At 43.0% G+C, this 14,728-nt stretch overlaps 1 long non-coding RNA gene and 1 pseudogene across 1 annotated transcript in view; one reads left to right on the forward strand and one right to left on the reverse strand.

The window, feature by feature from the left end:
* Window positions 1–6,525: 6,525 nt before the first annotated feature.
* Window positions 6,526–6,641, forward strand: LOC120587378 (uncharacterized; annotated as a pseudogene).
* Window positions 6,642–7,345: 704 nt separating this feature from the next.
* Window positions 7,346–14,728, reverse strand: part of LOC120587330 (uncharacterized) — a 31,265-nt gene continuing 23,882 nt past the window's right edge. The window contains exon 6 of the long non-coding RNA XR_005648925.1: window positions 7,346–7,675. This is a non-coding gene — a long non-coding RNA (uncharacterized LOC120587330). The remainder of the gene's footprint in view (window positions 7,676–14,728) is intronic.

Genomic DNA, 14,728 nt, shown 5'->3' on the forward strand with positions numbered 1-14,728 from the left:
TCGTTGTATATCTCTTTGTATGTATTTAAAGATATGTATCTTTTAAATTTCCTCTTCCTAGCCTAGTCTAGTTGTCACACAGCAGCCTTCTAGTGTGTTCCAAGCTGAGAGGAAGCCAAAGCCCTCTCTGGCTCAGGTCCCAGGCAGGTAGGTCCTTGGGCTTCCCTGAGGCCCACCTCCGCCCTGATTAGTTCATGAATAGGATCCATTTAAACATCAACAAACCTGGAATCCCATAATCCTTTTCATGCTCTAAACAGTCAAGCAGACAGGCATCCGATAAAGCGAAGGCAGACAACAAATTTATTTCTGCTTTTAGAAAGAGCAGACGGTGTGAAACAAATGATCTCACGTTCATTCATTCACATGGTCACCTAGAGGATGTCCCATATCTGACTCAAGAGATTTCAGAGAGGATGGATAAATAAATAAATAAATAAATGGCAATAGCGTAAGATGCTCATTTGACCCATGGGATTTCCTCAGGAAAGCACTATAAAGTACTATAAAGCATTTCCCAGTGGCTTACAATAACCCAAGGCTCCTCACTCACATTTCCAAACTGTAGGGGCTCCAGAATTTTCTCTCTATAGCAAGGTATTACAAAAATATTCTTTCTACAAAATTTAAATTTAGCTTATAATCTCTCTATGGCGTTTCGTTAACGGGTTGAATCGTCTTCCCCCAAACGCATGTGTTGAAGTCCTAACGGCCGGCACCTCAGGAGGGGACCTTATTCGAAGAATGGGTCTTCACAGAGATGATCGAGCTGGGGTGGGCCCTAATCCACCACGACTGGTGTCCTTAAGCAAAGAGAAAATTCAGACACAGAGGTATAGAGAGAAGAAAGAGATGTGAAGAGACGTGGGGAGTCGGGGGGCTTTTTCCCAAGGGCCAAGAAGAAAGGCCTCGAACAGATCCTTCTCTCAGAAGGAACCAGAGTGGCCAACACCTTGATTTTGGACTTCTCGCCTCCAGACCTGTGAGACAATTCATTTCTGTGGTCTGTGCCACCATTCGCGGTGCTGTGTGACAAAGGCCTAGAAAAGTAGTACACAGACTTGAAATATTCCCTAGAGTCGGTGCTTCAGAAACTTATAGAATCAACTTAAATGGCTTAAAATTATTCTTAAAGTGTTATATGCAGTCCGAAGGCAAACAGAACTAATATTTTTTAAACAGCTACTATGTCTTGGGCGGGGGAACTAGTGTATTTTAACCGATTTTACAGGTATCAACCGTGCCTTAAATAATGCAATTTCATCTAACTCAATAGAAGTGCATTTTGTGCCCTAAGAATATTTACGGTAAACCCGAGTAATTTAAACGAGTGCCCATAAAGAGGATTGAGCCTCGCTTCGCGCATTTCGTTAAATTACACGTCGCGTGAGATATTCTTCTCTGCTCCATGAGCTATGATACGTGGTGAATTTGTCTCCATCATTTTGCCCACATTTTTGGTATGCGATATAATCGGTAGTCGAAGGGTTTGTAGTACGTTTCGTCAAGGACAAAGATTATGAACAGATTATAAATAAGCAGAGAAGGTTTGTCAAGTAGGCGCTTCGTATAAGGTTCTAGAAGGCGAGGTGAGGAAGAGTTTAACTGACGAAAAAGGCCGTGAGCGAGTCAAGAAAGCGAACTGACATGACGCTTACGAACAACATCTCATCAGCCCAAAAGAAAACGAACTCGAGATGAGAGACCGTGATCCCTTGTGGCTGCGGTACCGGTCCCAGTTTACCTGCTGTCTCAGCTTAATTGTTAAGAGCGCTTTCACTCCCCGAATGTCCTGATTTAATTGAAAAAGTCCGCAGTCACTCTGCCTCCGAGCTTGTCAGCTTCAGCGCTGTGAGCATCTTAAGCCGGGAGCTGTCCCGTGCATCTCAGGGTATCTGGCCGTATCCCGGGCCTCTACTCACCAGATGCCATTGACGACGCCTTCATCCAGTCCTGACGACCCATAAGGGTCTCAGACATTTTTCCCCCAGTTGAGAACCACTGTTCCAGCCCAAGTAGACATAACATTTAGGAGAGAGTTTATACAGGAGTGATGATTAAACCGTGGCAAAGTGCCTCGAGAAGGTTAGCTGTCCACATCTGCGGATAAGGAACCTGAATCGGTTGACAAGAAGGGAGACGGTCTACATATAAAAGGATGAGAATGGTCAAGGGCAAGTTGAAAGGCACAGGCAGAGGAGAAGGCAGTAACCAGAAATAAATACCTGTGCATCGAACAAGTTCACCGGCCTGTTTACCAATCTGCCGCTATACGGACGCACCCTCAGGAATGTTTACACAATAATAAACTGCGAAAATGTCTTAATTCATGCGACCCTCAGTCCCTGACCTAGCGCACGAGAATTAGGCTGGTCCCACGGCTTAGCTTCTTTAGTATAAATAGAGAGGCAGAGGGTGACAGACAGACCCCTCGGTCTTCTCCTGAGAGGAGAAAGCTTGAGAACACAACGATGACCATATTAAGAGCCACACTTTATTCAGCGCCTCCTGCATCCCAGACCTTTTGCAGACATGATCGGTTTCACCCTGTCAAGACCTTGGCAAGGGTGGGGTTAATTCGCCTGGGGCTCAGTTTCCCAAACTCCAGAGTGAAGGGAGGTGGTGTCCCGCATCTGTTCAGTGTCGAGATTTAGCTACAACGAGACCCCGTCTCTTCTTGTCCCACAGCCCTGGGTGGCGAGACGGCAGTCAGAGAGACTCCCCCGTGAACCGAGAACACGGTCAACGTACGCATGTGGGAAAAAATGGTCATTCTTCACACCGGGACGCCGACGAAATGGAAGAGGCAGGTAAGGCTTGCTCTTCTTTACTTCAAATCAGCCTTTAATCGTCGTGGGGCTGCTTATTTATCAAAGCGAGGTGATCGTCACGTGGTTTCTTTCTTGGAGTTGTTGGGCGATTGTTTTGGATTAAGAGTTTCTAGACTGCTCGATGTTCGATTGATAGAAGCAGATAACGCTGTGGCTCTGAATATAACTGGCTGTGGCGGAATCCCTCAAAATGAAGACTTTGGCTCTGAACTTTTGTTTAAGACTGTCCCAGGTTGAGGGGGTGCCGTACCCAGAGGCAGGCCTTCTTCCCGTCAGATTTCATTCTGAGTTCTTTATCGATTCAGTACGTTCGGCTCACACATGAGGCAGGAAGGAAATTCCCTGCTTACGAGGAGACACCCATGAAGGTATGAGTGGTATCGGTTATCGCCATCACTGGCTTTTCTTGACTTTCTCCCTCACTCGGCCAGTCGGGGAAAGGCAAAGCCTCATAGCTGCAGGCTCGTGGCAAAGAACTTTCGTGTAAATGTAGCCACATGTGATTTGTGCTGAGGAGGATTAAGACCGTGGTGGAGAGAGACAGTTTGTATGCTTTTTGTCCGTCCACGTTGGACCCACGTGTTGTCTTCCATCTGTTTCATTGTATCAACCCCCAAAACCCGAAGGGAGGAGGTGTTTTCTAACCCCATCACCTAGGTGAAGAAAGGGAAAATCACGAGACATTAAACGACTCACCTGAGGTCACATGGCCAGGAAGGAAGGTTGAGACCAAGTCTACCTGGTCCCAGAGCCCACGTGCTTCCCACTAACACAAGTAACTCAAGGAAAACTCAGCTGTTTAACTTAGGAAAATGAGGAGCCCGCATTTCCAGCCTACCCCAGAGATGGCAGGGGAATCAAGGCTTTCAGGTTCCCAGGATGTGGCCGGCATCGGCACCCTGCAGCATCCTAAATGACACCCGCTCCCGGAAGAGCAGGACTTGAACATGACCTTGTTGTCTGTAAGGCTTAATGACCCTCCATTTTCATCCCTCGGGATGTAAGCACGACGCTAGACTGTGCCCTTAAACGATCACTCCCAGCATAGATGACACCGCGGAAAGTTCAGAGAGAAGCAGACGCGCTCACGGGGCTGTGACCACGGGCTTTTTCCTTTCGCCGACGCTCCCGTGTGTGCCATCTGCCTCAGAGGAGAGACATCCAGCTCTCCCAACGGGACACGGTCCCATTCCTGGGTGGGTCGCTTGTCCACGTGCAGCGCAGGAAGGACGCAGGAGGGCGAGCAGTGGGGGGACAGGAGGTGGACGGGTTTCATGGGCTGCCCTCCCGCTCCTCACCCTCTGTTCCTCTAGGGGCCCGGGCTCTGCCGTAGGTGGCCATAACGCAGACATCATCCATGGCGGCTGATCATTAGACCTCGCTAGGAGTAAAAACATTTCTGATAACGTCTTGTTATTTGTATACTTTCTAGAAGTTGTATATTTATTTTTTTCTTTTCTTAGTTGCTTAAGTTCACTTGTTGCCATTTATCTTGAAGCAAGACAAAATATTTTAAGATTTGGAATGACAAGCTGATATGGCCCAAATTCTTTTGCCTCGCCAAATCCTAATTTTTTATAAGGATGCTATTTGCAAATTTATTTTGGAAAGGCCAGTTGCCTCAGAAAGTCATTCTCAAGCTAAGTGGATTTATAGAGCCTATATTATTTTTAGGCTTTCTAATCTTTTCTCCAATTCCCTGTTGGTCATAACATACAAAAAAAAAAAAATAGGCGTGTCAAAGATATGCCAAAAATAAAAACTTAAGATTTCAAGCCTTTATAGATTGTTTCCCTGCTTGTTGATATTTTGAAAAAGTTTTAATTTGAGAAAGAAAAATAATTTTATCAGCACTGATATTTTAAGTTCATCGGGGACATTTTTTCATAAAGTGCTCAAATAACTTTTCATTTAGTCCCAAAATAAGTAAGTAAAATAAATAGATGATAACAATATTAGCATGTTTCTCAAGCATTCCCGATGTGTCAGACACTTGACGTATACTATCTCATTTATTCTCCTCAAAAAGGCAATTTTAATCGCCTACTTACACATTTTGAGAGCTGGAGTAACGAGTTAAAATTACACAGAGATGGTCGAGATTCGAATCCGGATCGTATGTCTCAAATCTTAAGTGCTGAGCTGTGGTCTTATGATCGGGGCTGCTGTGGGCGGTGCAGCCTGGAGCAAACCATCACAGGGTCAAGGTCACCGGACTGCTGCTTGTCTGGTTCACGTCCATCCGGGATAGAATTAGAATTGTGTTGTTTTTCGAGTAAATCTTTCTTGGAATATTAGATACACCGGCGATAAAATCGTATTCATTTCATTCTAGGTGGTTAGAATTAGAATTTCTTTTTTGAGACATGAATTGCAATGAAACATCGTATCGTAAGGCCAAAACTGATTCATTCATAACAAGGATTACACCACTCATCCACATCCAATTTAACATTTTTTTTTTAAATTTGGTCTACATAGAATCACAGAATTTGGAGTTTGTTTTTTTTTAAAAAAAAAAAAAGCTAGTGGATTCGTTCTGTTCATTCCAGTAGAATTGATCCAACCGATTAAGAATTTACTATTCTCTTTAGGAGATCTTCACCCACCAGATTTAAATTGGGCGATTTGTATCGTGATCTATATAGCCGGTTATTCTTCAAATACACACAAACTTACCATCTGCGATCGGATTTTCTCCATGTACATATCCACTCAACAGCTGTTTATTTCTACCCCAGAGAAAAATGATACCATTCATTAGGTACACGGTGTGTATGTCACGAGGTTCTCCAAGTTGTACCTTTCTATGGCTTCTGGCATGAGGCAAGCTCAGGTGAGATCTTTCCTAAGTGCAATCTTGTAAACGACTAGGAGAATTATCGGTTCCATCTCTAAACACCAGCTTGATAGTTTAGGCTTGCAGACACCAGCTGCTCCCTAAATACACGTTTGTTGAAATGGTGGGAGCCACCAGTAAATATTAGAATCTACTGTTTCCAAAATAGCTTCGGAATGTAACCCGTTTTTAGTCTAATAATAATTAAGTAGACTCTTGGACTCAATATCATGTTTGAAGAAATACTTAAGTAGTGATAACAGGTATCATAGACCCACAGCACAGCCCCACACTCTGATGTGCTCGTCTTTGATGGTACCATTTTTAAAGCCATTTAATCACTGAGGGCTCAGAAGTGTGCGTCGCTGGTCACCGACACTTCCCGAGCAGATCTAATTTCTGGCCCCAGGCCCCCTGCACACCTGGGAGTTCCTCCAGGACTTCCCAGGGCCCTCCTGCCGGCCCACCCCCAGGGGACGAGGAGGGACTATGCGCTTCCAAGTGGAAGGATGCTCTGGGAGGCTAGGGGACCGAAGGCCACGTGACAGAGAGGTGTCTACCCACTTGTCCCTGAGGACTTAGATCCAGGAGAGGTGAAAGCGCGGGCCTAAGAGAAGCCATGGACTGCAACTGCCCCCGTACTTACAGATGAGGAACTAAGGGCTCTGGGGACAGAGTCCATATCTATCTCTGGGCTTCTCATTCAGTACCTTCATTTATTACAGTGGCCCCCACATCGGGGTCCTCCTAGCTCTTAAGGATTCCCAGGACATGGTTCCACAGTGTAGCGGTCAGCACGTCTGCTTTACACGCAGAAGGTCCTGGGTTCGCACCCCAGTGGAACCACGGTCCATGGTCTACGGCCACGCCACCCTGAACACGCCCGGTGTCTCATCTCGGAAGCTAAGCAGGGTCGGGCCTGGTTAGTACTTGGACGGGAGACCACTTAGGAAGACCAGGTGCTGTAGTCATAAATAATAATAAATTTTTTTTTTTAATTTTAAAAAACAAGAATTCCCAGAGGGAGAAACGGAAGCCCTATAACCATTTCCTACATTTTGAAAAGCCTAAGAAACCCCACGTCTGTCATCAACTAAGCCACACGGTGTTCCTAGTGAATGCAGTGGGGTCTTTTTCAATTCATGAGATTCGTTGGGAGTCAGAAGCAGATCATGAAAGGGGTCCTTGATTTAAAAAAAAAAGTTGGAGACCCTCTCACCGGAGCATGCGGCATGCTCTGGCGAGCTGTGGGGGAGCACAGGCCTGCGTGCCCGTCATTTCCATCCTCACGCATGTGTGCCCGCTTCACAGCGTCAGCAGCCACTCAGCCGCCCCCTTCCAGAAGAAGGCACGCGTGCGACTGAGCCAGGAGCTCTCAGGTCTCATAACTGACCTTGTCAAAAATAAAAAGAAAGGGAGAGTCAACGAGAGAAAAAGCAGAGGGTCTAAGAATCATTCCGACACCCACTTGCTTCTCAAAGCTTTAGGACAGCTGCCCTAACCTGGTAATGCGCCGAGGTTCAGCTGTAAAGTAAGGAGATTTGTATGGGGCTGAGGAAAGGGGTCTCCCTACCTGGCAAAAGGGACGGGAAGAAGAAACAAGTGGTTCTTTTTCAAGAAGGCTGGATGTAAAGAGGAAGTCTCAGGACCTCCTCGTCAGCCAGGCTTCTATATTTCAGTGTGCTGATCCCCATCAGAGAGATGAATTGGGAAATGAGCACAGGGTCTGGCTGTTTGCTGATGGTTCTTCATCTACAGCATCAACAAATGTAGTCCCTTGTCATCAGCATGTGCTCTGAGCCAGGGACATAGCGGGGGCTGGGACCTCGCTCCCAGGGCCACCGGCTGTCCCGTGAAGCCTGCATTCGGTTGGCGTGGCGCTTCCCCTCGCAGATGGGCACAAACCGTCCTGCCAGGAAACACGATGTGCATCGTGTCAGCGGTTCGGGGGGTGGCTTCCTATTCCAGAATTCCAGCCGAGAATTGTGGATCCTCTAGTCCTATGCTGGAAAACAAAGAAAAAGCAGGACTATGCCAACTCTGCCTCCTTTTTTTTTTTAGGATTTATTCATGAGTAGGAAAAAAAGCACAACTTAGGCAGAAAATTGAGATTGAAAATAATTGATGCTTAGAACTTTAGTGTTGGAATTTAATTTTTTCGGATAACTTTTCTCAGTGCCAAAGAAATCCTTTTTTCAAAGGAAATATTCATAGCCTCAATATATAGCAAAAATTAACAGTCTGGGAGGCTTATGGAGGGGTGGCTGGTGGAAGGAACAGGATGCGTCCTCGCTCTCCCTCTAACAGGCTCAGAAGGACTCATTTTTAAGACCCTGCTTCCTGTGAAACTGAAAATGTCCCCTCAAGGACACCTATTTGTATTCTTACCAAGCATTTAATCCTGGCGTGAATAAAGGCATAGATAGGGAAACCTGTGGATATTCCATAGAAAGTTTGTTCTTGAGCCGAGTCAGGTGTCCCCGTGTGTGGTCCGTCTCCCCGTGAGCAGGCCCAGCTTATTGTTCCGTTTTAATGACCTAAATCAGGACCCTGATGTTGCCACGAACCCTAGGGATGCACAGCTGAAGCCCAGAAGCGGGTTGTGACCCAGAGGAGGGTCAACGCAGGACCTCATGGGATAAGGACCTGAACAGCCAGATGCCCGGTCACATGGCATGTCCCCCAACTCTGGGCTGTTCTTATCGCCCTGGACCAGTCTGTAGACCTTATGCCCCAAAGGTTGCCCAGTGAGCCCAGGGGCTGCAAGCAGCCCACAAATGTGCGTGGCTCGGCTCTCACAGTGTGTGACAGTGATGTGGTATGCTCGATATGTAAATAAACATACATACCAAATGGTATATGGTACCATATGATGTCTAAATAAAGCGTACATACCAAATGATATGTATATATAAAGCCGCGCATTTATAACGGATAAAAGAATGCCCTTTCTTAAGCTGGGACTTGAATATACCCCACTGCTTCAAAAATCATGTAATTTCGGTCTTTCAAACTGAACAAAGCCAAGAATGAGTCAGTCCCAAAGGAACTAGAACATTTGCAAGCTATAAAATCAGCATCAGCATCAGCATCAGCATCACCATCCTACGTAGATATATGTGTGTGCATATATATATATATATATATATATATGTACATTTTATAGTATATTATGTCCTTTTTGCTGTATATACCTATACGTATGACATATACATATGTATTCACATACACACACATACATATAGGTGTATATAACATACACATCTCTTACATATGATATAGGATACATGCATATATTATAAACACAAACAGGATTGACAGTTTGGCTATTTTTTAGAGTCACGATAATACATAATTTTCTAAGTCAACATGAAAGGCATATGTATTCTTAGTATAGCTTTGCCGTTAGACTTTCGATGGAAGTCCTTTGACCTACCTTCATCTGTGCTCCAGGTGTTGCTAATTTAATTGCCAGAAATGTAAATACAAATCAATGAAGTTTTCCAATTGTCATTTTATGAATTAGAGATACAATAAGCATTTCTTTCGCACATCTGTAATTATTTAATGATATCTACATAGAGGCTTTTAATTATATGGGAATAGAGATAATAATTTTAAAGGCCTATACTTAGCTGATAAAATATATATTGCTCCAGAAAAAAATTAGGATGTCTATTAAAAATGAATCATTTCTGCCAGTGAATGGCTCACATGACTTCTTTCAACAATTAAAACATAGACAGCCTTCAGTTTTTACATTTATCTGGGGGGGAAATTGCTGGTTTGTGGACTCGAAAAGATTTTTTCCCCTCTTGATTCATCCCCGCTAGAACTTATATTTCTTTTCTTATTCTTTTGGCACCAAATCTGTGCCTACTGAATCTGAAAAGACTAGTAGAAAGAAAAGTTGGAGCTGATATTGCATATGATGAAACTGAGCTTAGAAATTGGCGTCGTAGAATAGCGGAACCAATAACCTTAATATCCTTGTGTGTTTGTCGCATGTGTTTACCAGAAACCAAACTGCATCATTCTGCCGAAGGAGTCTTGTCACGTCTGGTCATCTCTTAACTATGTTGACATCCACGTCATTTTCAGGTGTATTCGCCAAAATTCGTAAAATCGAGACGAAACAGAAATCTAGTACTGAGGCATGCGATAACTTTTAACACAGCATTTCCTTCTGATATAACTTGTACTAAAATCACAATAAATAATTCAATAGAGGAGACCATTGTTTTTTAAAAGAAAAATGACTGAAAATTAAGAATTTAGTGTCCTCAGGTGAAGCTGGCAGCTCACTAAACTGCATTCAAGACATAATTGCAATGTCAATACCATAGTCTTACTATTTCTTTTTTTCTGAAAATTTAAAAAGGAAGCATTTATTTTTACAAAACCATTTACCCTTTTTTTGAGTTAATACAAAGAAATAATACTGAAATAACCTCATGAAACGGGAATATTTCTAGATTTGGGTTCATGGAATGGGGAATGGAGAAATTAAGGCTGGTCAATGAGATTAGTGTTTCAAAAATAAAGAGAAAGAGAGAGAGAGTCCAATTAGAAGTATCCTGGGGTTATTAGTGATAACAGTGCTCATATCCAATTAAGAAGAAAACCATTTTACCAGCTTAATGTGCCACCTCTGGCAGTATGAGTTTATTAGTTTTATCAGACTTGAGAACTGAAACTTGAAATGATACGTATGCTGGGTACCAAAGAGACACTGCTAAGACCGAGAGATAATTGGTGTAAAATGAGATGCCTCAAAAGTTGTTGATTAACAAGTACTGTGGATTGGGGGGAGGGGAAGAAATTGGTCATTTCAGACAGTGCTTGAAAGGAAGAGGCTCGCTGGACTGTGCGATGACATTCTGAAGGCAAGAAGTTACCATGACCTTCTTTGGTGTCCAAAAATGTAGTAATATGACACATTCATGGGAGATAAGACAGCCTTCCAGATCCATGATGCACCTTCTCTACGAAAACTCAAATGAATGAAAGCAATCGTTGCGCCATATGTCAGGTTCCTTGTCTTCCCTCACAGATTAAGGGATATAATAAGTAATGACTGGTATTAGTAATAAATAAGAAAACTTCTAGTGTTATGCCCAAGCTCTTCAAGATAGGCTCTATAACAGGTAAAACTTATTTTCGTTAATTAAATTTTATTCCTTTATGTTTCTAAGCAGTCACTTGAAGTTTTCAAAAAAAAAAATTATCTTTGCATTTCTATACCACCCATCTGAGCACCACGGAATGATTTAAGCGAACGAGCACCTGCAGGATGAAGCCTCCCACTTTGGCGGCGACGACATCGCTGTTGCTTTGCTTTGGTGGGCATCTCCCTGACTCATGAAGTTCTTGTCACACATTTCTGAAGCTGGCGAGGGAAGTCCTTCTTCGTGCAGACGTAGTGTTCCGGGTGCTTGTCCTTGGCAAAATATTCAGTGCATGGCCAGGAGTGCGTAATGGAAGCTGTGGGTGTGATGACCCCACGCGGAGCCCGGTGGCCCGATACGGTGTTTGAGGCCACATGTGAAAGCCTTCATGATACTAAGGAATGAACACAAGAGGCCAGGGACAAGGGCAGCCCATTCAGGGGGCCGGGGGATGGCATGCTCAGGTAAAGAAACACGGGCCACCTCAGCTAGATCGCGAGATCAAGGCAACGTTCTTCTTCATAGAAAAAGGTTAGGCTCATAAAGGAGAACTTGGTTTTGGTAGATACCTTATGAGGAAATTCGTAATCATGTCTGTTTCGTGTGAGTCTTTCAATTTCATAAAGGAGTGAATGTGCACGTGTTGGCGACATGGGTGTTTGTTTCCGCCGAGCAGAAAGCCAAGAGTTCTGGATAAAACTTAAGTTGGCACAGATCTCACGTGACTCTTCAAGAAAACTAAGTAAAAAATAAGATTAAAAAAACCATGAGGTTTTTAAAAGAGTGTATGCGTGTGTGTGTGTGTGTGTGTGCCCGTATTTCCCTATTGCTGCATAATAAATTCCCAAAAACTTAGTAGCTTAAAAAACACATTTCATAATCTCACAGTCTTTGAATAGAGAATCAGGGCACAGCTTAGCTGAGTCCTCTGCACCAGGATCTCTTACAGGCTGCAATCGAGGTGCCTGCTTGGGTTAAGATCTCATCTAAAGGTTCAGCTGGGGAAGGAGTTACCTCCAAGCTTTCTTACGTGGTTGTTAGTTGTCATCATTTGGTTTCTTGTAGGTTTTTGCACTGAAAGATTTTGTTCTTTAACTGGCTGTTGGCCAAAGGTTCTTTGCCATGCGGGTCTCATAAAGCGCCTTGCTTTCTGAAAGCCAGCAAGGAAGTGAGTCAGCTTGCAAGATGCAATCTGTAATCTTCGGTGATATAATCACAGAAGTGGTGCCCTGTCACCTTTGCTGCATTCTGATTGGTTAGAAGTGAGTCACAGGCCCACAGTCAAGAGCAGAGGTCTACCCAAGAGCGGATCATTTAGGGAAGTCACTGTATATAGTCTGCCTGCCACAGTGAGTCTGTGCTTGGAGGTGTTCAGATAATCTCAGTTATGCTGGCAAAGTTGTGGGGAAAAAATAATTTGTATTTTAACATCCCTCAGTTTTAAAGCATTTAATCTCTTTAGTTATAAAAATTGATCTGATTTGGTTATTCCCGTAATTATCAAAAAAACATTTAAATTGGTTAGGTGTTAAAAAGAATCCTCACACTGCCCCTTGTGGCTTGTATAATTAAATATTTAATTGAATTTAAAACATCTTAATAGGTAGCAGCCGATGTGTATATACTTCGAGTAACCACATTATTTACTTTTTTAGAATATAAAAATTATCTATTAAAACATGGCCTTCACTGCATTTCAACTTTTGCCTCATGATATAGATGTGAGCAATAGTAATTATGGGATATAAATGTTCTATCATTGGTAATAAATGGCAGTCACTCGAAAAATATCTGTCAACCTTTTCTAAGAACACGTTTGCAAGGCATGTGTATAATGAATCACAAGGAAGAGAACGCGATGACGAGAGACAAATTAGGCGGCAAACTTTTCGATGACTATCAATGTCCCATTTTACTAATATCTACAATATTTTCCCCATTTCGCCAATGATTTCGGGTTCCCACAGTGAAAGTCCATCCACACGAGGCCGTAATCTGTGGTTGGATGGCACATGACAACCAGAACTGTCCGCCTTCCCAGAATTGGCCTTTAACTGCCGTAATCGGCAGCTCAAAGTATTGGTTCAACTGACGGAAATACTCTTTTCTGGCCAGTTCAATTCTTCTCATTGAATTTTCCTCTCTTTTAGAAGATAAGAAAAGGGGGCAATAAATGAATGGCTTTTTAAAAGGGCTAAGCAGAAACCAAAACACCTGTGAATAAAATGAAATTTAATGGTAAAGCACAGACTGCCCAGCTTCATTCTCATTAAAGAAGAAACTATTTATGTACCTAGTAAAGTTTAAAAATAACTTAGCAGCCAGCAGCACCGACTTAAAGTTGGGGAGGGTAATGAATCTGCAAATCATTATTGATTAAGCTGTGAATCCAAGATCGTTTCTTAACCTAAGATTCCTTGACCCATATTTTTTTTTTCTTCTATTTTGTCCAAGGAATTCAATTAGTAGTCCTTGAACACTTATCTGATGCTTGGTACTCGAGGAAGGTGAAAAATACTCAGCTTCCATCTTTAGCCTGCTTGCCAGAGAACAGAGTTTCCTAAGCAACATCAAGGCACTCTGCCAACCAACACGCACACTTCCTCCTCAAGGTAGAGGTCAAGGTCATTCACTGACAGAACATCCCATCCTATGGCGTACGCACCTATAGTACGCGTAGGCCCTTAGCAGAATGGCTTGGCAAGTCTCCACGTGGAGAACAGCCTGCCTCCAGAAGGTGAAGGAGTAGGTATCATTTCCAGCTAAAGAGTATGTGTAGAATAAGTCAAATAGGACAGTGGCCACCTCTCCAAGTATAAAGAGGTTCACGTATAAAGAGATCCACGTCCACAAGCACCTCCTAGGACCTCTGGCGTCAGGAACGACGTGAAGACACGCCCCAGGGCCGCCTCAGCGTCTCGTGGACAACACATCCGGAGCGGGCCTGGAGTTTAAACTCTGGCCTCCTCACTGGGTCCCCAGCTCTGTGCCCTTGAACATGTTTTTAATCTGTTTCTTCGTCTATTAAAATAAAAGCTGGGACTAATATTTTACATGAATGTTGAGAAGAGTAAATGAGGTAACAATAGATAAAGAGCAAATCATACAGAAATCCTGCTTCACATTCATGATAAATGTCATGATAAATTCATGGCAGCTCAGTAAACATACTGAGAGTCCACATTAATTATTTCTTAAATCTTTTAGATAAAATTCAGCTGCAGGTATATGGGCTAGGAAAAATATTTTGGTTCTATGATCAAAATATTTCGTAATTTCATTCCCTGAATTAACTTTGTACACGTTACTTTCCTTTAAAATAAGGAAGCATAACAAGGGAGAGAGTCTGATTTTTCTTGTGCATTTTCGATATGTCTGACATTTTGGCTAAACTTACTTGTGGGCCAGGCACTGAGTCGTTTGTGGACCACATTATTTTATCTTTCAAGCAGCTGTCCATTGTCACTTCACAGATGAACAAAGTTCATCTGATTTAGAAAGACAAGGGACCTTACCCAAAGTCGCACAGTAAGTACATAATGGGTCTGCTAAACTCAGGCCTCATTCATTACCACCAGTAATAAATGTATTTACACTTAATAAAAGGGGGAAAAAGGAAAAGAAAACATTTCCTATAGCCCAGGATGGCCGCTTTTGTCACCCTGATAGACCTAAGTTATAGGCTTAATTAAAGATTTTTATAGGCATTTCTCTGAGAAATTTCATACTGACCTATACAGTTCAGGTGGCGTTATTCTCCCACGACATAAATAGGAAACAGAATCAAGTCATATCACTGACAAGAGCTGAAATTCAGACCTCAAAAGTTCTTTCCTTTCCATGATGTTTCTCATGGAAATAAAATATTAATAAAATTCTGTTTAAAGGAC

Source organism: Pteropus medius, unplaced genomic scaffold, assembly GCF_902729225.1.
Source record: "Pteropus medius unplaced genomic scaffold, Ma_sr-lr_union100, whole genome shotgun sequence".
In the NCBI taxonomy this organism is placed as follows: domain Eukaryota; kingdom Metazoa; phylum Chordata; class Mammalia; order Chiroptera; family Pteropodidae; genus Pteropus; species Pteropus medius.